Source organism: Ambystoma mexicanum, chromosome 6p (genome assembly GCF_040938575.1).
Source record: "Ambystoma mexicanum isolate Mex_15411 chromosome 6p, UKY_AmexF1_1, whole genome shotgun sequence".
NCBI classification, from domain to species: Eukaryota; Metazoa; Chordata; class Amphibia; order Caudata; family Ambystomatidae; genus Ambystoma; species Ambystoma mexicanum.
Window position 1 is genome coordinate 526,581,501 of NC_090935.1, and position 24,592 is coordinate 526,606,092.

The following is a 24,592-nucleotide window of genomic DNA, read 5'->3' on the forward strand; positions in this document are numbered from 1 at the left end:
AGGGTCGTAATGCCCTGGTATTTCCGGGAGTCACGGAGGCGGAATGGTAATACGAGTCCAGCGGTAACCAGGTGGTTTTACCGCTTCGGTTACCGCCGGACTTGTAATGAGGCCCATTGTCACCAATTAGAGGAATATATTACAAGGTGTTATAGAAGAGAACTCATTTCAGATGAAGAAAGGATGTATCTAAATATCAAGGAACCTGTTACACCTTCAATGTATTTTTTACACGAGATACATAAGGAATTTGAAATTATCCCTGAAGGACGTCCAATTCTCAGTGGTATTGGATGGGCCATGGAAAACATTTCAGAATACTTGCAAGTCAGTTACCATCATGCTTGAAAGACACAACAAGTGTGATTAACAAACTCAATATAGTAATATGGCAAGAAAACTATATATTGCCACGTTAGATGTGAAGGCCCTTTATACCTCGATTCAACATAAATGGGCAATTGCCGCTATTGATTACTCGTTTAGGAAGGATTCTGCTTCATATTATCAACAAATCGAAATGATAAAAGAAATGTTATAGATAACATTAGACTTCAATATATTTACTTTCAATAATTCATTCTATCAACAGACGAAAGGTGTGGCCATGGGCACAAGATACGCACCATCCCTAGCCAACCTGTTTATGGGACTGTTTGAGGATCAGGTAGTGTACAAGGATCAAGATTTTGAGAGTTGGGTTGAATCTATTCAGCTTCACCATCACTTTGCGGATGTCTGCTTGAAGGCTCTTGAACGGTATATCTTCCTTGTGATTTCAGATACTGAACAGTTTTGAAACTGCACAAGATTATACAATAAAGTACAGTAGACTATTCATGGTGAGTTTGTGTTTGCTACACAGCTCAAAAACTGTGAATGGATTTGCACTCCAGAATGGGGAGATAATGTTAACATGTCATCCCTTAGAAAATTGAAATGAGATTCCTCATTATTCAGTCAGTGAAGATTTACAATCTTCTTTGTCACCAGTACCCATGTTGCTTGGTATGTATTTTTGGATCTGATATTGTTCTTTTTCGCCACTATGTGCTTTGTCAGTGTGGACAGCTAAATGTTTCAGTATATAATGAAGATAATAATAATAATAATAATAATAATAATAATAATAATAATAATAATAATAATAATAATAATAATAATAATAATACTAATAAATGTTATGGTGTTTTTTATAATACTGATATCATCAGTGATCAAGTTTTCAGAGGGTGTGGTAAAAGGTGTTAGTAATTGCCATTTCCATACCTATCTATATTTTGGTACTTAATTTGGATTCTCAGAAGATGGAAGGCATTGTCCGGGCTGACAGAGTATTATAAATTGACCATGCAGCATCTCCCACTCATCGGGGGCACATGGTTTACAGTGTTTATGTTGAATCCTGTATATTGAATCCCCATATATCAAATCTTTTATCTTGAAACCCTTTATAGTGAAATTATTTTCGGTGAAGTTAAGGGTTACTTTTTTGGGGAAACTTCTCGGGATGGGTTTTTAGGGATGGGAAACGGGTTTGAAGGGACCCCCAAAAATACATTCAATATAAAGGTTTTTAAGATAAAACATTTGATATATGGGCATTTGTTATACATTACCTGGATAGCCGCCCTATAGTTAAGGCAATAGCCCTGAGTCATAGGAAATCCAAAAATTCTATTGCTAATAACATTTGACTTGCAAGATAGATATGGCTAATATTTTCCAATCAAAAAAGGTTGTCATGGGGCCCCCCAGTAATTGTGGGAAAGATGTGTTCAAGGTTATTTGCAACAGGTTTGTGTTTATTCCGTCAGTAGAATTAAAAATATTCAATGGGGAATAAGGTGCACCCTGCTCCCAAAAAATAGCTATATCTCCCATGGTGCTTTGCAGCAGAGAGGCTTTTCAGAAATACAAATCTGCCATTTATTTTTTGCTCAATGCGAGCGATTACCACGGTAATACCAGGGGAAGTAAAAAATTAAATGTGCTAAAAATCTATTTGGAAGCAGAAAAAGGATGACATTGCATCAGGCTGAAGATGGGGAGGGGGAAAAGAGGATGCCATGTAAAAATTGAGATTTGGGGGTGGTCTGGTGAGCCAGTTAGGGTTTAAATGTTTCTGGATTGTCGGAGGAATAACATGGGAATCTCCCGAGATTACCACGGTTACAATAGAAGACGAGTTTAGAAAAGAAAATGTATGACATGTGTAAAACTAGATATGCTATGCTATGCAAACAAAACAGAAAAGGATCACAGAGACACAGGAATCGGATTATTTCAATAAACAGAATGCATCTTTATTTATGCAAGACAAATGTCACTAATCTCTAAAAAGCAGCACTCTCTAGCAATGAGTGCATTAGCAACCCCAACCCTTCCAGCATTAGCTCTACCCCCACACAGCCAGCCTCCAAGACGGAAACTGTGAGACTGCCTCCCCCTCTCTCAGCCAACTGTGAGACAGCCTCCCTCTCTCTAGCCACAGAAGAGAACAGCAATCTACTGTTATACAAAGCAATGACACATTCATTTTACAATTGTATGCGTAGAAAGCATTCCATGTCAACCTACGTGCATTCTATACTACGTGAATGCATACATAATTTCAGCATAGCATAAACATGTACTGTACTAGTTCACAGTGACATGACATGTTTTCTATTCTAAGAACAACATATCGTGTAATATAACATTCCTGTCTTTTCGCATCGAGACAGTCTCATTCAGAACAAAAACAAGCATTTTTCCACAGCCAGCAAGGTTATTTCTCTAATAGTGTGCCAAGAATCATTTTATTATGGAAACATCGCTCACTGTGTTCGTCTGTGAACACAATTTTCTCTCTCCGCGCTCAGCATAAGCCAGATTCATAATGGTCAAAACCACAATAGCAATAGCGACTAGAAACACACTAAAATGTGCATTCTACATAATAGCAAGTTAAATATATTTGTACATATTTCAGCAAATATCAATCTGTGATCAAAACAAACTATAATTCATACTAAATGAATGCATGTATGCATGAATGAATTAATGAATGAATTAATGAATGAATGTATTAATGGATTAGCTCATGCTAAACTATCATAGATAAATGCAGACTAACACATGAAGCAAAGAGTGTAAATTGGGTAATGGGAGGGGGGGAAAAGCATCTCAGATGTGTTGGGGGGACCTTGGAAACAGAAAGGGAGCACTTGGTGAGTTCCTGTGAGTGAAGGGAAGATTTTATTTTAATTTAAGAGAGTTTTCGCATTATTGCAGGAATACTGGGGAAATGCTGCAGGCATGAGTAGTTCATTGCCACTGTATCTGTAGATCATTGCTATTATCAGTGGAATCCCATAGGAATCCAGGCTAGTGGCTAGTAATCCCCAAAGAAATGTAGTGGTGCAATATGTACAGTGGCCGCGGCTAGTGGGTCCCAAAGAAACCTATTGGTGAAACATGTATGGCCTGGGCCACTAGCCATGGCTGGAGGCCATGGCTAATGGGCCCAAAAGAAAAGTATTGGTGTGACATGTACAGTGGCCATGGACGAAGATCATGGCTAGTGGGCACCAAAAAAACCTATTTGTGCAATATGTACAGCCGGGGCCACTGGCCATGGTTGGAGTCGATGGCTAGTTGGCCCAAAAGAAACGTATTGGTGCAACATGTACCGTTGTGTCTGTAGGCCTTGGCTAGTGGGCTCCAAAGAAACTATAGTATGATAAAAACCCTAGAAATGCTTTGATAAAATCAGATGTAACATTAAAAAACATAACAACAAAACCTTTGAAATTTACTGAAACAACCTTTGTTAAGAGGTTTTTTCGCTGAATATATATTTATACGTTTTAACATTCTCTGTCCTTTAGTCATTGCATGTCTTAAATTCTTCTGACACTATCATTGGTCCAGATGTGGGAGAATAGCATGGACATTGCTTTACAAACTTTCTCTGCATGATTCTGCAAAGAATCTCAGGTGGTTACTAAGCTTGAGATCCTGCCACGTTCATGAACTTCTCATGCCAGTATATGGGTATCATCACTTTGATACCCACATACAGGCTTGATATCAGAGGATGTCTACTGTTTTTCTTGCACAAGCAAAAAAGTAACTGCTATCAATTGTAATTGAAAGTGCAATGATGGCCGGTGTGTTTGCCATGGCGGCCTCCAATGTGCATCTTTGCTGAGCATGCACATCACCTTAGAAACACCACTTCAATGGGCAAAATGCACAGAAGCATATGCAGATTCTGAGATCTTGTGCCTTTTGCAGCATTGTGCAGTGACATCTAAATTGACGTACGCCGCTTGCGCAGAGAAAAGACAATCTGAGTGAAAGAGTCTGACCAAGCAGATGCTCTATAGGTTCGGCCCTTTTACCCAGATTCACTGTGCTCAGCATGGTGAGCCTGCAAGCCACTAAAATGGCTGCCATATAGTTGATGCATGATGCACCTGATCATTTTAGCTTTTACAGACAATCTGTGTGTGTTGTGTTCTATATGAATATTCAGTATTATTATGATTCCTTTAAGGCTGCAGCAAATCAGCAAAACTAAAATGTGTTATTTAAAGGAGCTATTTTAAACTAAACTTCAGGCTCGCTCTAAATCGACATCGTATTTATCATGCGAAAAGGTGGGAAAATGCAAAAAGTGTTAGACATTCTGATTAAAATGCTAAATTGCAAAATCACAGTGCAATTATTTCTAAGCAGCACTCAAAAATGGTGATTATATCCATTTAAGCCAAGTCTAATTAACTTAATAGTTTTTGAAAGTGGACTAATTTAGAAAAAATTTAAACAAAATAACCCACCAACTCTGGGTTGTTTCAGCACCATTTTTGGGACTCCTAAAATTAAGGTCAAACATCCAAATAAAATACACATTGCCTTTGTCAGAGCATGATTGCTCGTGAAGACGCCTCTCACATTCTTATCAATATTAATTAGTGTTAGCAGGTTAATTTCTACCAACAATGCCCTAAACTATATCCATTCAGATCCAATCATTTTCGTTTCAGAGATAGTGGCCTTCATTACGAAGTTGGCATAATGGGTTTACCGGTAATGGTGCCGGTGTCGGTAAACCCATTCCGCCCTATCACGAGTTCTACTCGCGGGACCCGCAATGGGCGCCTGGTAAAACCAGGTGTCCTTACCGGGTCCCGCGAGGAGACCAGCGAGCTAACAATGTGCCCGTTATAAACGGGCCCATTGTTAGCTCCTACCCCATTCCCATTGAGCCCTATGGGGGCTCGAATGGGAATGGGGATGGACCAGGTCCGGGTTCCTCGGACGAGGAATTACCGGGTCCGCCAAGGTTGGGATGGCCCGGTAAATCCTCATTTGAGCAACTCTGGCCCGGTATGCGGTAAGGAGGCAACCATACCGCTAAATGCGGCATGGTTACCTCCAACCTCGTAATGAGGGCCAGTGATACCTACTGGTGGCGTTTCAGCTAGGTGTAACTATTAGAACTACACTACAGCAATGTTGCACACCCATTGCCCTAGTCTGAATACAATTAATGTGAGCACACAGCCATTTTAGAAAATTAACAGAGCAACATAAATCGCAAATTGTGCTAATTTTAACAGAACTAACCAGTGTGCATTTACTCATTCCATGACAAGTGCACCCACGGTGGTCATTAATGGTGACTGTGGGGTTCATTATGGGTATTCCGGTCCGGAAATAAGGTGCCGGTAAAAACGTGTACCAGCATCTTTGTACTGGCATACTCCGGGTCTGCCGGTAGGGGCAGTGAACTACCAGCAGGCCTGACCTGCTGGTAGTTCAGGCCCCTACCGGCAGAGAATTCACTGAATCACTGGCACCATTAACAGCAGCGCTGGTGATTCAGTGGTTCCCATGGAATGGGAATTTACCGTTACTCCACCACCCGTTATATCCCAGTAATATCTGGATATCAGGCGGTGGAAATGGTAAGCCGAGTTTGCCAGTAACTCACTGGTACTACTGGCGACTTACAGCCAAACCCGTAATGAAGTCTGCACATTACATCAGGTGTACATGCGCCAAGATACCTTAGGGCGAATGTGTTCGTTTCAAATTTGTTCACAACATAAAACATGCATTTGATTTTAAAGGGTTCATGTGTGAACAAGCTTTGAGGATGTTTTGTGATTCTAGAGGAAGACAATAATGTTGCAGAGAACCCAGAACATGTACTGTATTCCTGCCATAACAATGTCATTCTAATTTTCCACTAATCCAAAAAACCAAACCATCTTTGTCGAAGCAAAGAGATTCTAGTCCTTTTTCAATCCCTATTTCTGTGCCGTCATGATTTAACACATAAAGGGGAGTGGCGAGAAGCTTTGTGTCCCTCTGCAACACCTTGGAGCATCTTGAAATAGTGGTATAAGGTAGTAATGTTGCCATGAAAAAAGTAATCAGGTTGGCGACTTTAAAAAAAATACATTAGTGGTGCACCCTCCAGGCTATCAAACACTTCCCCCACATATTCTAGGACTGGAGGTAATAATATATAACTATACCCCTCCCAGAATATTTGGGAAAAGAATTTTGGTAGCCAGGAAAAAGTCACTAGAACCTGATGACTTTTTTACAGCGAGAATATTACATGTATCCGAAATAGTGCCTCCCAGTCACCTCCAACTCTCCATACGACACAATGTGGAATTCAGTGCAGGATGTTGGCTGTCGAACAATATCCCAGAGGTTCTGTCTAGATTTAGAGCCGTTTTTGTGGCTGATTTGGATTTCTGAAGCCTTGGTATCTTTTGTAAGTTTCTTGATGCTAAACCTATGCTGAGGAGTTCAGAGAATGAGCACAAGTTATTGGATGTCTGCCGACCCAACATCCTGTAAGCGATCTCCGTGGGATGGATATCAATGCATTTCCAGACACAGAAATCCGTCAAGGGGCGACTAAATAAGAGCATAGAACTCTTAACCATTAAATGAAATCCTAGAGCTCAAAACCTGCTTCCAGTTAAATGCCGACTCGCCACTGCAACTCTATACATACAGAAAACTCTGAGTAAAAGATTGGTATAGATGTGATCAACAAAACACAATGGGGAAGGCCCAAGGAGCAGTAACCTCCACCTAATGCTCAATGTGATATCACACAACAAGGAGGGACGTTTTTTTGAGGTTCTATTTTTGTAACTTCTATTTGATCAGCATACTACAGCTTGCTGAATCTCCCTATCAGAAAGTCTATTGTTGGGAAGGAGACGATCCTTGCCCCCCACTCCCTTGCGTCATTCCAGGGACACAAAATATGAAGTAACCAAGCCACAAAGTTCTGTGGCATCACATCTTACAGAGAATAACACATATACTGTGGTCCATAGCCCCGCAATAAGAAGCCATTTTGAACTAGGCCCGATGCCATTTTTTATACTAGGCCTGAAAATCAGTTTCTCAGTAGAAATGCAGCTCTCCCATCCCCAGCGCTTCGCACCACCAGCCCACACAATTGCCTCCCCTCTACACAAGCCCTGTTCTCACGGAAGCCCAGCCCTGCTTTGTTAAAATCCTGTAGTATCATTTCCGAAAGAAATGATACTACAGAGAGCATGAGACAGTGAGAAGTCAAAAGCCCTAGTGCCCATTCATCTCCACTAACCTGCCAGTGCCCTCTCTACCCTGACCCTGACAGGCCAGATCCCACTGGCCCTGACCCCCCAGTTCCTTTCATGCTGATACCCATCTGACCCACCTGCACCTTGACCACTCCAGGAACCATGCTACAGCCCTAAACTTGTATAGCAGTATATTTTCCCAAAAAGCAACACACGACCACCTAAATCAATAGGACCCCAGGAGGACAGATGGTAGATGAAAACCTTAGAGGTGGGCACCTGTGTGTGAGAGCTGTGGTATCAAAGAGTTTCCGGAGTGCAGGGGTCGGAATGCCAATAAATTTGCTCATCTGACCTAAATACCCTCATTCAGGCAAAATTATATGTGTGCCATTATTTCTGCATTATCAGTTCCTGTTGTTTAGTTTAGTTAGTTAGAGAATGTGCTTCTTTGCCTCGACCTTCACACCGCAGAGATGAGCCCAGCTGACCCACGTGTGCCAAGAGCGACTGCAAGACAGCGACCAATCAGCATCTTGTATCGCATATAGTATCGACTGTCCTATATGTCATCCACCTATCCAATACAAGCAAATGGCCTGTATATGTGTTGTCATACGTGATGCTTTGTGTCCTTTTAATGTTCTGCCCATGTAATGTTTCAGCAGGGCGCTCTCGAGCAGCAGAGTTCTTTCCTGCCAATTTTTATGATTATATAAACTTTGTTTTCCTTGCAACTCATCTCCTGGTCTCATTCCCCTGACGGGGAGTTTACCTTATTACTACAATTATATTGGGATATGTGTATTGGGATATCGGGTGCCTTCACTATCCCTATCCCAAGGGGTATTCTGATCCTCGCTGGCGTTGGTGTGCCGCATATCTAGGATCTAGATGTGATCAATACACATATGGACCGGTTACCAGACATTTGGTCGAAAGAAATTGGTCGGCCAGACAAATGGTCGAACCAATTTGGTCAAAAACCAAATGGTCGAATTTTTTTATTTTTATTTTCACCCCTTTTTTTTTTTTGGGGGGGTCCCCCCCAACCCCCTTTTTTTTCGAAAAACCCATTTTTGTAAAAAACGAAAACCACCAAATGTAATTACTGTTACAGCCAGTTGGTCCAGCGGTATAACTGCCAGATTACAAGTGGTGGTAAGTGGTGTTAGTCCCAATTAATTGGAATCCATAAGACTCCATGTGAGATTTCAGCGGTATTACCATTGATAGTAACTTCGCCAGCAGTAATTCCTCCAATTTGCCCAGATTTGGGCGGTAAGGTGGAGGAATTACCTACAGCTTCTTGCTGGAGGTTTTTCCTCCACCTTACCCCCAAACTGTAGTTGGCGGTGCAGTAATGCAGCGGTATATGGTATTACTATCGTATTACTACTGATTTTTACCACACGGTCCAACTCGTAATGAGTCTTTAAAAGGCACAGGACACACCCTACAATTTTAACACTCGAGATAGCAGTACTCACTAGATGACACCTGGTAATGGTAGAGGAAGCTGAATTTCCATGACTGGCCTATGGTTTTACTCAGGGTTGGTGCATCAACGAACATGATGAAAACCATAGATTAAGCGTAAATTAAAGCATATTTTTTAGTATCAAATAATACCAACAGCTCTAAAAATAGGAAAGACAAGAGAGGAAAAGTCTGCTTAAGCAAAGTAGTAGAAAAAAAGTGAGGGAGTGATTAAAAAGGGAGTGATTAAACAGTCATCTGACAGTAGTGCAAGGTACATACAAATTATGAAGTACATCGTACATTTTGGTGTTTGCATGTGGCTTCAATATGTTGGGGTTGTCTTAAATAAAGCTGAGGGGTTTCTCTCCAGAGTGAAATAGTTGGACGATGATAGGAAAGAGAAAGGTAGCGGGATTTGGTGTTTGGGGGTACATCCTTTAGATGCTGTGCTGAAGTCTTGTTATTTATTGTACTTATTACAACTGTTTGTAAGGCTCAAACGAGGAACAAATTGCATTAGAGTGCTGTGCAGAAATACATTTAAAATAGGGTCAAGTACATAAACAAATGAAGCTACAACGCAAGTGTAAAACACGCAAAAAGAAACTTAAAAGACATACTTCCACAGCCATTACTTTAAAGCTTTTGTAGTTTTCACCTAATTTGGAATAGTGCATTCTTCAGGCAGGGACGTCATTTGGGGGTCGCCAGAGGTCGCAACTGCGACCTCTGAGGTCTCCCTTGCGACCTCTGTGGTCTCCCTTGCGACCTCTGTTAAAAAAAAAAAAGAAATAAAAAAAAAACATTTCGTTTTTTTTTTTTTTTTTCCGTTTTTTGTAATGCATGGTCCTGGAGTGGCTGGCTCTCATGTTCAGGCCCTTTAAAAAAAAATAATAAGACAAATAAGAACATGGGTGCCACAAGTCTAACACTTTCAGCACTGACCCTAAATAAGAAAGAATAGGAAACCAAATAATGTGTCTTTCTGGAATTCTGTACAATAATTGCTAAACTCATTAAAGGTTTATTTCAGGCACACTTCAGGGGGTGAGTCACTGATTTAGTCTGTTCTTAAACGCCTCAACTCAGCCTTTAATCCTTCTGAGGTCGATAAATGAGTACCAAGACAGGTTGGGTGATATTGGGTGTATATTTTTTCTATATAAAGCGCTTAAGTGTAAGTGCTATATAGTAACACATCTTTTGGTCATGGACGTCTGCTTGCATTCACAGTAATTTGGTAATATGGGCCTATACACACTGACCTTAACGCTACATATGGCAATCCATTCTTGCATGAAATGTACATCACATTATAGTGATATCGTAACCATATTTTTCGTACTGTACAATGCTGTGATGTCACTTCCTGTTTTGGCAACGGGTGAAAGGTTCGTGTTCCATCGCTTCCCGCGATATCACTTCGGGGTGGGGTCAAATGATATCAGTTCCTGTGATGTCATCAGGGGTCAAGGGTCGTGTGATGTCACTTCCGCTACCCCTGGCATTTTGGTGAAATGACGTCCCTGTCTTCAGGGGGAAATGATATCCAAGATGAAAAAAAGGATATCTTACAGCAGGCTGATTGTCTATACCTAGTTATGTTATGTTATCGGAATTCATTAAGTGCAACAGTCGCCCAAGGGCAACTTAACCCTAGAGACTAAAAGTAACCAGCAGAGAGAGGGTCAAATCTGATTAAAAAATGAAGAGTCTTCAGGGAGCGACAAAAGGAAAAATGATTATCCATCATGCAAAGAGAAAAAGGGAGGGAGTTCCAAGCCTTTGTTACAACAACGGAAAATCAACGGCCACCTAGCCGGCAGTATTTTATCTGGGGATCCCAAATTGTTAGCGAGGATTGTGAGCAAAGTGTCCGAAATTTTTCCTGGAGAGAATCAGGTCCCAGTTTGTAAAATGCTCTGTGGATACATAGAGATTTTCGATAGGAAGCCAATGCATTTGATGTAGAAAGGGAGCCATATGAGAACCAAAAGGAGGATGAAGTACAGCTCTAAAAGCACATTCTGCAATAGCTGGAGTTGACGAATCAAGTAGGCAGGAAGAGCCAGATAAAGGGCATTACAGTAGTTGACACCACTCATACCCAGAGCAGAGACAAAAGGAGCGTGGAATGGAGAGGAAATGTAAGGCAAGACCTTTACGAAAGGTTCTTAATTTAAGGGGACCAGCTTGATAGACAGCTGCACCTGATCAGACATTGACAAAGATGCCGAGATTTTAACACCCAGATCCTTCACCACAGTCATTGGCACCGTGCAGGGTCTGAAACTAGCAGGCCAAAAGTCTGGGGTCCAAAACAGGGAGGGGGAAGCAGATCCAACAACCAGCACTTCTGTCCTCTCACCATTCATTTTCAGCCAGCTCCTCCATCCACTCACGGCCTCCAAGCAATCCCTAAGCCGGACAGCCATATCAGGGTGCGACAGACAAGACGTAAAATAATCTTGGTGTTATCAGCATAGGAATAGCAAAGGAGGCCGTGGGAGTGGATGAGCCCCCGAAGTGGCTGGATGAAGATATTGGACAGGGCAGGTGGCAAAGGGGAGCTTTGTGGGACTCTGCAAAACAGAGGAACTGGTTTGGAGGACAAGGGGGAGAGAAAGATAGACTGAGGGCGACCAGAAAGAAGAAAAGCAGAGAACCAACTAAGCATCCTGCAAGAAAGGCCTGCAGATGATAGTTGGACAACCAGGGAGGGGTGGTCTATGGTGTCAAATGATGCTGAGAGATCTAATAAAATCAGCGCCCCCACGCCACCATGGTCAGCCAAAAGAGATGGTAGTTGCCAAGGCAAAGAAAAAATCAAGGATATTGCCCAGGTGATGGGCCGGATAGGTGACATGTTGAAGTAGACCTAGGTACAACAGGGATGCTAGAAACTGAGATAGCATGTGCTCACTAGGCTTGCTAGATGGGAGATGAATGTCCCCAGCAATTAGTAGATTGTTGTATTTCTGCTGGAGTTCCGTGGACACAAAAACTGGAAAGTCGTGGCAGAATACCTGATCAAGCCCACTAAGCTGATAGACAAGCAGAACACACAGTAGTAGATGGAGATATTTGAATGCGGACCAGTAAAAAATCAATTTTAACACTACATTTGGTCACTATGGGAGTAATATTAAAAGAAGTTTTGAAAACCATCGCAATAGTCCCCATGTGAGTGGAAAGGTGGTCACAGCATGGAATGTCATAGCCTGGAGGGAAAGCTTGTATGACAGAATAATTGGAATGATCACGGAGCCAGGTTTCGGAAATGCAAAGCAAATCAAGTTTATGACCAGCTATACGATTGTAGCAGTCCTGGGCATGGGCTATCAGCGAGCGAGCATTAAGCAGAAAACAGGTCAGAGGAGAACCCTCCGGTCCACACCCATGTGTCGTACTCAGCGGGGCCATACTAAACCCTGGTGGGAAAATCATAGAGTCAGGAGCTATATCCAATAAGGCAGTGCGGGATGTAGTGCAAGGCATATTAGAAGGGAGGGGGGGGAGTCCAAGGCCTATTCTGCACACGGACGAGCACAGATGAGCTTGACTTAGGCATGACTATGGCGCGCAAAGCTCTCTTCCGTTGCACTCGTCCACTGCACTTCTATCACAGCCTCTCATTACAAATGCACATATCGCACTAGCCAAACCTCTCCAACTGAGGGGGAGTAGACAGTAACAATAGACCAGAGAGCAGTGTGTCTCAACAGGAAGCCAGGCACCTTCCAGCCGGAAAGCAGCAATTACAAGGAGATAAAGATTAAAAGCTGATCAAACAATGATCAGGGTTTAGGCGTCCAGTCACCCGCCTGCATGCAGTAGCACGCTAAAAGGAAAGTAAAACAAATTAACCTGCAGCTGAGCTGGACAATACCTGATGGTCTGCTCGAGTGCAGGCAGGAAGTTCTGCTAAGAGCAGAAATATGCCAAACCCCTCCCACAGAGGGGTTTGGCAACCTAGGAACCCTGGAATGTAACAGCTCCTGACTACACACGTTTCTAGATCCCCCAAGTTCTTCAATGTATCTGCTAAGTATGAGGGGGCTGACCCGTATATAGCTTCAAAGGAAGTACAGATTAGTTTAAAATACATTCTTGCTTCTAGTGGAAGCCGTTGCAGACCTTTCAAAATTCATGCAATTCTGTGTAAACGTCATTGCACCGAAGGTGAACACAGGGACAGCATTGACAAACCTATAAGACAATGGGTTCATGCCTATTTAGATCCTAGGAACAGATTTATCGCAGTTCCTCACTTTTCTCGACTCTCGTAGAAATGTGCATATCCACAGCTTATGATCTTTTCTCTGGGCCCCATTACCGAACATTTACCCTCCTAAAGTGTGGTGGTTTGCCCACACTGATTTGCACACATGCATACACATGATGGATGTTGCTTATTTCATTATGCTAATAAAAAGGCAACCACTGCCCACACATAAGCAGTCACAATAGGATTAGCAGCCCTGTGTATGTGTGTGTTCTCATTTAAGTGTTCCAGTTCCTCAGCCAAGCCCAGCAAGTGGCTCACATGGGAACCGGATGTGTGAGATCCTACTGCATCACACCTGCAGAGAAACGTAGCAATTAATAGTGAGTGAGCATTCTCCTGGAACAACCCCACATGTGCTGAGTTCAGTGCCTACTTCTGCTCCCTTGCAAGCTTTTGATGTTCATGGCACAAATCCAGCTTTGGGTCTGGCATGGATAAAGAGAATTTACATTTATTTTAAAGACATTTAAATATCAGATGGTGCTGCCTAAAGATCAGCCCTTCCATTTCATGTACTGGGGTGCACAAAATCTTCAACACTTTGACGGATGCTGACTAAAATTGCTCTGCACCACAGGCTACACTCACAGCATACTACAGCCCCAGCCACATTACACTCACAGCATACTACAGCCCCAGCCACATTATAACTGTAAGCATGTTCAGCTTTGCTAGGCTAGACAGCTGGTGGCTGAATCCACTGACACATATATTGTGCACATGGAACACCCTTCTTTGCTCTGCACCACAGGCTACACTCACAGCATACTACAGCCCCAGCCACATTACACTCACAGCATACTACAGCCCCAGCCACATTATAACTGTAAGCATGTTCAGCTTTGCTAGGCTAGACAGCTGGTGGCTGAATCCACTGACACATATATTGTGCACATGGAACACCCTTCTTTGCTCTGCACCACAGGCTACACTCACAGCATACTACAGCCCCAGCCACATTATAACTGTAAGCATGTTCAGCTTTGCTAGGCTAGACAGCTGGTGGATGAATCCACTGACACATATATTGTGCACATGGAACACCCTTCTTTGCTCTGCACCACAGGCTACACTCACAGCATACTACAGCCCCAGCCACATTATAACTGTAAGCATGTTCAGCTTTGCTAGGCTAGACAGCTGGTGGATGAATCCACTGACACATATATTGTGCACATGGAACACCCTTCTTTGCTCTGCACCACAGGCTACACTCACAGCATACTACAGCCCCAGCCACATTATAACTGTAAGCATGTTCAGCTTTGCTAGGCTAGACAGCTGGTGGATGAATCCACTGACACATATATTGTGCACATGGAACACCCTTCTTTGCTCTGCACCACAGGCTACACTCACAGCATACTACAGCCCCAGCCACATTATAACTGTAAGCATGTTCAGCTTTGCTAGGCTAGACAGCTGGTGGATGAATCCACTGACACATATATTGTGCACATGGAACACCCTTCTTTGCTCTGCACCACAGGCTACACTCACAGCATACTACAGCCCCAGCCACATTATAACTGTAAGCATGTTCAGCTTTGCTAGGCTAGACAGCTGGTGGATGAATCCACTGACACATATATTGTGCACATGGAACACCCTTCTTTGCTCTGCACCACAGGCTACACTCACAGCATACTACAGCCCCAGCCACATTATAACTGTAAGCATGTTCAGCTTTGCTAGGCTAGACAGCTGGTGGATGAATCCACTGACACATATATTGTGCACATGGAACACCCTTCTTTGCTCTGCACCACAGGCTACACTCACAGCATACTACAGCCCCAGCCACATTACACTCACAGCATACTACAGCCCCAGCCACATTATAACTGTAAGCATGTTCAGCTTTGCTAGGCTAGACAGCTGGTGGCTGAATCCACTGACACATATATTGTGCACATGGAACACCCTTCTTTGCTCTGCACCACAGGCTACACTCACAGCATACTACAGCCCCAGCCACATTATAACTGTAAGCATGTTCAGCTTTGCTAGGCTAGACAGCTGGTGGATGAATCCACTGACACATATATTGTGCACATGGAACACCCTTCTTTGCTCTGCACCACAGGCTACACTCACAGCATACTACAGCCCCAGCCACATTACACTCACAGCATACTACAGCCCCAGCCACATTATAACTGTAAGCATGTTCAGCTTTGCTAGGCTAGACAGCTGGTGGCTGAATCCACTGACACATATATTGTGCACATGGAACACCCTTCTTTGCTCTGCACCACAGGCTACACTCACAGCATACTACAGCCCCAGCCACATTATAACTGTAAGCATGTTCAGCTTTGCTAGGCTAGACAGCTGGTGGATGAATCCACTGACACATATATTGTGCACATGGAACACCCTTCTTTGCTCTGCACCACAGGCTACACTCACAGCATACTACAGCCCCAGCCACATTATAACTGTAAGCATGTTCAGCTTTGCTAGGCTAGACAGCTGGTGGATGAATCCACTGACACATATATTGTGCACATGGAACACCCTTCTTTGCTCTGCACCACAGGCTACACTCACAGCATACTACAGCCCCAGCCACATTATAACTGTAAGCATGTTCAGCTTTGCTAGGCTAGACAGCTGGTGGATGAATCCACTGACACATATATTGTGCACATGGAACACCCTTCTTTGCTCTGCACCACAGGCTACACTCACAGCATACTACAGCCCCAGCCACATTATAACTGTAAGCATGTTCAGCTTTGCTAGGCTAGACAGCTGGTGGATGAATCCACTGACACATATATTGTGCACATGGAACACCCTTCTTTGCTCTGCACCACAGGCTACACTCACAGCATACTACAGCCCCAGCCACATTATAACTGTAAGCATGTTCAGCTTTGCTAGGCTAGACAGCTGGTGGATGAATCCACTGACACATATATTGTGCACATGGAACACCCTTCTTTGCTCTGCACCACAGGCTACACTCACAGCATACTACAGCCCCAGCCACATTATAACTGTAAGCATGTTCAGCTTTGCTAGGCTAGACAGCTGGTGGATGAATCCACTGACACATATATTGTGCACATGGAACACCCTTCTTTGCTCTGCACCACAGGCTACACTCACAGCATACTACAGCCCCAGCCACATTATAACTGTAAGCATGTTCAGCTTTGCTAGGCTAGACAGCTGGTGGATGAATCCACTGACACATATATTGTGCACATGGCACACCCTTCTTTGCTCTGCACCACAGGCTACACTCACAGCATACTACAGCCCCAGCCACATTATAACTGTAAGCATGTTCAGCTTTGCTAGGCTAGACAGCTGGTGGATGAATCCACTGACACATATATTGTGCACATGGAACACCCTTCTTTGCTCTGCACCACAGGCTACACTCACAGCATACTACAGCCCCAGCCACATTATAACTGTAAGCATGTTCAGCTTTGCTAGGCTAGACAGCTGGTGGATGAATCCACTGACACATATATTGTGCACATGGAACACCCTTCTTTGCTCTGCACCACAGGCTACACTCACAGCATACTACAGCCCCAGCCACATTATAACTGTAAGCATGTTCAGCTTTGCTAGGCTAGACAGCTGGTGGATGAATCCACTGACACATATATTGTGCACATGGAACACCCTTCTTTGCTCTGCACCACAGGCTACACTCACAGCATACTACAGCCCCAGCCACATTATAACTGTAAGCATGTTCAGCTTTGCTAGGCTAGACAGCTGGTGGATGAATCCACTGACACATATATTGTGCACATGGAACACCCTTCTTTGCTCTGCACCACAGGCTACACTCACAGCATACTACAGCCCCAGCCACATTGTAACTGTAAGCATGTTCAGCTTTGCTAGGCTAGACAGCTGGCGGATGAATCCATGAACACATATATTGTGCACATGGAACACCCTTCTTTGCTCTGCACCACAGGCTACACTCACAGCATACTACAGCCCCAGCCACATTATAACTGTAAGCATGTTCAGCTTTGCTAGGCTAGACAGCTGGTGGATGAATCCACTGACACATATATTGTGCACATGGAACACCCTTCTTTGCCCTGCACCCTATACAACTAAACAGATGAGTAAAGAGCTCTGTTAATTCAGTTATATTATTGAATTAGATAGAACAGGCACATTCTGTGTGATCTAGCCTTATCTCTTCAGAGAATTCTACAACTCTCCTGCACAAAGACAGTTTCAGGACAGAGTGAATGGAAGCCACACTAAAAAACCTTGAAGTAGCTGAAATCAGGTTGGTGGGTAAGGCATACTACGTAAGAAAGTAAATTTACAGCATATTGAATCTGCATTATGAGGATGCAACAAGATGATTGGGACACTCAACATCATGCTGATGCACACCACCAAACCAGTGCAATCAAAGGTTAAATGCATTTGCAACAGTAGTATGACCTCTGCTGAGTGTTCTGAAAGCAGACTCCACATAGGAGGTGTGATACCAGTGCTCTCAGAGTAGAATGTGATGATTCTGAGAAAAAGTTGCTGTTCCTGAAGATTGCTGACTTGAATTCAACTACCTTACTTATTTTTATTTTTGTTCCTTGTATAGCGTGCCAAGCCCTGGGGCATCTGTGCGCTTGCTTACATAATAAACTTACAATTGTTAGTATTCACTACTACAAGTTTTGGCGATTAGTTTCCAGCGAGAGAAGAGACCCACAGGATGGCAGAGGTGTTAATCACAACTCTGGGATGCACAGCAAGTGCACCACTGCGAGGGTGAACAGCAGCGGCACCCAGCAAAGATAATTCTTGACTGGAGCCACACCTATGTAGCTATGGTAAGCTGCGCCAATAAGCGTTGATAAGCAGCTCCAACCAGCAGTGCAAATAACTGTATAAAAGGGCATCCAGGTAAATGTTGTACGTCACACCACAAAGATTAGAGTAAAGGACTCTAAAATGCTCAGTATGTAAGTCAAGCCATGCATTATGATGTGGAATAATGAAAGAGAGCAATAGTATGAACTGCGTGAGGATCATCTGAGAGACACGCACACCTACCTATTTGTGCCCGACACTGCGAGCAGGACTAGGCTCTTGTCGGCCCTGTAATAGCGCTTCCTGGAGGAGGCGGAGACTGGTCCACGTGACCTATCACGTGACCGCTACTCGCCACAAAAGAGCGCGGCTGCCGCCCGTGTGCGGATTGTTGCCAGAACTGCGTGAGGATCATCTGAGAGACACGCACACCTACCTATTTGTGCCCGACACTGCGAGCAGGACTAGGCTCTTGTCGGCCCTGTAATAGCGCTTCCTGGAGGAGGCGGAGACTGGTCCACGTGACCTATCACGTGACCGCTACTCGCCACAAAAGAGCGAGGCTGCCGCCCGTGTGCGGATTGTTGCCAGAACTGCGTGAGGATCATCTGAGAGACACACACACCTACCTATTTGTGCCCGACACTGCGAGCAGGACTAGGCTCTTGTCGGCCCTGTAATAGCGCTTCCTGGAGGAGGCGGAGACTGGTCCACGTGACCTATCACGTGACCGCTACTCGCCACAAAAGAGCGAGGCTACCACCCTTGTGGCGTTAAGCCCGGTGGAGTAAAGCCTAGCTGCTGTTGTGCGACTGTTGCGCGAATGGTGGCGAGGAATTCATGTTAATGGTTAGTGGAATTTGATGATTGATATTTATCGTAAGCATTGTCAAAGAATTGTGTAGTACTTAGTACCTAGTGCTCATACACCTCTAATATTTTGTTGGGTGGTGTGTTCCATTCAAGCACCGTGGGCATTCAGTGAGGTCTCTGTTTATCTAAGTGTGTTCATTTTCATCATGACCTCTTACACAGCATATAAGCTCACATCAAACATGCCAATTATTGCCCCATTGGTGATGATGACACAGCCCCAATCTTCATCACCTAAGTCAGTGAATTCTGTAGCGGCACTTCAATCTTTTTTTACAGCCAAGGATGTTACCCCCGCAAATTTGTTCAATGAAACTCGCTTTCCATTTGACAGATTAAATGGCAAGACAAGTATTATTCAATCAGAATCCTCTGTTAATATCTCTTCAAGCATGACTTCTACACCCTCCCCTATAACAGTTGGTAAAATTAGCACCCCGCAGCATACCCCCTTGAGGCGTTCCAGCTCCCGTCCAATTTCCGATCGAACAATGCTTGAATCTACCAAGTCTTGTCATATAACGCACAATGCGAACATGTCCATTCCCCCACTCATTTTCCCATTATCATTATCTGATCCCCAAATCATATCTATTCATGGAAGTACATCTGAGTCTAGCCATGCTAACAGTGATTCCAAGAGTATCAGTAATGTCCCTGATGACACCAGTGCTCTGTCCCCAGACACTGCACTTCCCTATCTTAAATCGTTTGCCCTTCCAACACCGCGCACTCACAACCCGCAATTGCTTGATAATGCCGCTCAAACCCTTTCTATGATTCAACCCACATTAATTGCCATCAACACAGCTGTGTACAGTCTGTGTAAACTTTATGAATCATTAGATACCAAAGTAACTCGACAATCCGCTCACTTTGAAGACTTGATACAGTGGATCTCGATGCAACAGCTCACAAAAATGGAGACCAACAATGACAAGCTTGATCAGTCACTTGTTTTATTGCCCACTAATCTAGAGAAAGAAGTATCTTCTCACTTATTGACACCCTGTCCCTTGCCTTTAATTCAAGGCATAATTGGTCAAGATTTAGTGCCCGAAATGCATGACCATAACAATGAGCTGACTCCAAAAACAAATGGTGGGCTACCAACAGGCCCAACTGCTCCAACCTGTGACATTCCAATGGATACACAGAGTCTGAATGATGTTCAACCTTTATCAGTGGAGAAGCCAAAAAAAACAAAGAAAAATAACAAAAAACAAAGTAGTCAACCAATAAAAAAAACAAAAAATATGATTGGATTTAAACATCAAAAAAACACATTGTCTACCTTTTTCAAAGCTCTCAGTAAAAAGAAAACAACTCCAGTAACCTGTGAGTTAGGTGAAATAGGAACCGCTGTTTTCATGTATTCTGGAGGGACAGAAGCAGCAGGGACTCCTCTAGCTCACTCCCCCATAGATTCGACTCTGGACAGTTTGCCTGTGCCCTCGTCTCCTTTATCACAACTGGTACAAGTTTTGGGTGTGTTACAGAAAATTCCCATAACTTCACTGATTCCAGATAAAAGCATCCCTGTCCAAAACCCTACTATTTCTCATCCAGTGCATCGACAGGTACCACTCAAATCATCAATTAAAAGTGGTGCTGGTTTGATTTCTGCAAACTTCTGTCCTCAGCAACTCCCCATTCCCGTACAAGTTTCTTCCGATTCTGTAAATCAGTCCAAGACGGTTACGTTTGCACCTATACCAAGTGCTACACTCAAACTCAATGAAAACAATATTCAGTCCCTGACAGAAGAATTAAAAAAGAAAGTTGACGAATATCTTTCTGCAAAGGTGGTTTCTGTGTTCGCACAAGCCCAGGGCGATTCCATAATACCACCAGAACACCCAAATAATGCGAACCGATCACCTTTAAATGCAGCTCCTGATGTGACAAGAAATTCTGGACCAAGTAGGCCCCCTAATGCAAAAGGGTCCCCGCGCAACAACAACAAGCACTGGTCCTCTGGGCAATCGAATTCAGGCAAATCTCAATGCCACACCCTAATTCTCAAGTGTCGAGAGGGTAACAATCAAAAATATGATCTGAATCGGCAAAGTGTTCTAAACATCTTTGGTGACACTGAGGAATTATGTAAGATTTCTTCGCATGATATTGATAGGGTCGAATTCATTTCCGAAGTTTCCTTATCAATAGTTAGACTTTGGATTCCATCTGGCATAGTGCACCAATTAATATGGCGAAATAAAATGGTTCTATTTAACATGGGTTTTTTGCTGGCGGAGGAACCAGAATCCGTTCACTTGCCCCCAAATATTCCAGTCATGGCCCCTAAGATATATCAGGGTTCCCGTGGCGAATTCAGAGATTCATGGACATCTGAAAATTCCCGGTATTAACCACCAAAAGAAGAAACTCGAAACGCATTGCTTGTGGCCAGTTGGAACACAAGAGGGCATAAACATCTCCATTCCTCTTTTGGAGAGATGTCATTATTATATCATTTCATCGCTCTACAAGAGGTATGGCTCACTAAATCTCCATTATGGGACAGTTATGAATTGGCCTTGATTCCTGCAGTATTGACTGCAGGTAGACCATCCTCTGGTCTATTAGTGGCTGTCAATATTAAATCTGGTTTTTCAATCACTGCATGGGCATCTGTTGGTGCACACATTCAGCTTGTGAGAATTTGCAATAAGGACATAATCTTTGCTGTATTAAATATATATCGCAATCCTCTCAGCATGCCTGATGAAATATTCTTTGAAGGCATAAATGATATGCTTGACTTAATCCACCTTGATAAAACAATTACATACACCATTATACTTGGTGACCTGAACCTCAATTGTTTGAAGGTGGGCGAAGAATCCCCAGGTGTTCGCAAATGGGAGCAGATTATGTCTGAACGCAATTATCACATGGTCAATGGTTCAGTCTACAATGATGTCTCCCCCCATTACACCTGGCACAGAGGGTTCTCAAATAGCATCATAGATTATATCTATGTTGACATCAAGCTCTTCCAACAAGTAGACTGCTTTGACATCATAGATCATCCCAAAAGTGATCATTGCCTACTGTCTTTAAAGTGCATACTTCAATCCACAATTCCAACCAGACGCACACAATATCATGGCACTGTGGGAGTGAATAACGCCCGCACACGTCTCAAGTGGACTGCTAACTCTCTGAACCAGTTCGAACATCTTGTAATGAACAGAATTCATCATTGCAGCAGCAATGAATATATTAATTTACTATGTTCATTTGTTCAGACTATAAATATACCACATTCAAACAGGATTAAACATTCTCACACATTTGACCCGGTCGTCTGTAAAAGAAGGACAGAATACAGGATGCTCAAAAGGAAAATTCTACTGTCATCTAAAGCTGACAAATGGCAGGCACTGAAATCTGCAAAAAGCCAATACAAAAATTGGCTCAGTGGCCGCAAGTCCCTGTTATATCAACGAGATAGTGAAGCCATGGGCAGTGCCATGAGTAATAAAAATTCAGCTGGCATGTGGTCGCTCTTGAATAACCACTCACATCACCATCAGGCAGATGCTCAATTGAATGGGGTTTCTGAACACATGTGGATTAAGCATTTTTCAACATTATATGACGACCCCTGTTATAACCATGATAACTATTTGCCGGCGCCAACATCTAGCTGGCATTTAAAAGTCTCGGTTGAAGCCATTCATGATATAATTAAAAAACTGAGCTCATCAAGAGCTGAAGGTCCAGATGGGCTGTCGAACCATATGTTTAAAAGCCATCCAGACACATGGTCCAAGATCTTGTTCAAGATTTTCTGCGATATCATACGCAACCGCATGATTCCAATATCATGGAAATCCTCAATCATAATTCCAATCTTTAAAAAAGGCGATCGGTCAATACCTGCTAACTATCGACCGATTGCATTATTAGATGCCCCAGGGAAAATTTTCACCAAACTGGTATTAGCCGAATTTAATGCCTGGACAGGTGATAATAAACTTAGGGACTCTAATCAAACTGGCTTCATGGCAGGAATGGGGACCAACATCAATCTCATGACCTTGAATGCGATCAAAGCCCAGTGCCAAGAAACAAAACAACAGGTATTCTTGGCCTTTATTGATCTGAATGCAGCTTTTGACTCTGTGAGTCGTCCTTTATTACTAAATAAGCTCGCTAGAGACGACTGCCCAGCAACCCTATACGATATTATACATTCATTGCACCATGACACGTCGATACGAGTACGTATTACACTAGATGGTTTATTAACAAACAGTATATCGACCTTCCGTGGTCTGAAACAAGGCTGCTCTTTAGCTTCAGCAGTGTTCAATTATTTCATCCATGATGTTAAACTTGCCTTTTCTGCTGTCATATCCGATTCTCCCAGACTGTTTAATCGGGAAGTTCAATCACTCATGTACGCAGACGATCTAGTACTCATATCCAGAACCCAGGTGGGGTTACAACGACTTCTTGACACGTTTCATCAATATGTTCTATCTAATGAATTATCTGTTAATACGTTTAAAACTCACATCATTCAATATTCACCTAAGCGTACAGGCCCAGCTTCATTTGTGTGGTCTATAGGTAGCACCCCACTCAGTCTAGTTCCAAGCTATTGCTATCTAGGCATGATCTTTGAAGGACAGTCAAAACCTCATGGGCAGATTGAGAGGATTGAGTCCAAGCTATTTTCATCCATTTCCCAAGCTCGTGTTATTATGCACAGATACGGTAAATTCTCCATCTTTCCAGCATGGCATTATTGGACCAAGAAAGTTGTCCCTATATTATTATATGGCCTGGAGACTCTTCCCGTAGATTCTGCATTTAAATTCGAACAGTGGGAAGCAAAATATTGGCGTGCAATCCTTCATCTACCGCAATGCGTCCCTACATCATGGATGAGATATGAGCTTGGTCTAACCTCTCTTGAAGCCCATTATAACTGGCGAATATGTTCACTTTTTGGGAAATGCTTGTTGTCATCTAATGAAAGCGTATTACTAAACACGCTTTCTCGCCACATATTCGCAGTAAAGAAATCTAGATACATTACAGACTGGCTAACACGAGTATATCAAATAATGGCAAAAGCAGAAGTCTCACTTGATCAGTTGTTGTTGAACCCCGAAAAAGCTAAATTTAAAATCTATCAAATAGACTGGATTAACACATGTGAATCATGCACCATGTATCGTCACAGTGATACTACACGTTTCCCTCCAAAAAAGCTTAAAACACTAGCATCGTACCTAGCACGCTCGCCGGCCCCAAAATATAGAGCAGGAATAATGCGCTTTCGTTTTAACTTATGGGCCACTATGGAAGTCAGGGCTAAACGTAGATTAATTAGTCCAGAAAAAAATATCTGTAGATTCTGTCAAGCCTCACCTAGAGGTGAAACATTGGCTCATTTACTTACAGAATGTGTACCACTCAGTGCCAACAGACAAGTTGCCTTTGCCAGACATTGTCAATTTTTGGGTAACATCTCACAGGTTGAATGCTGGTCGGTCTTGCTGGGTTCAAACAATATTGCAATTCAGATAGC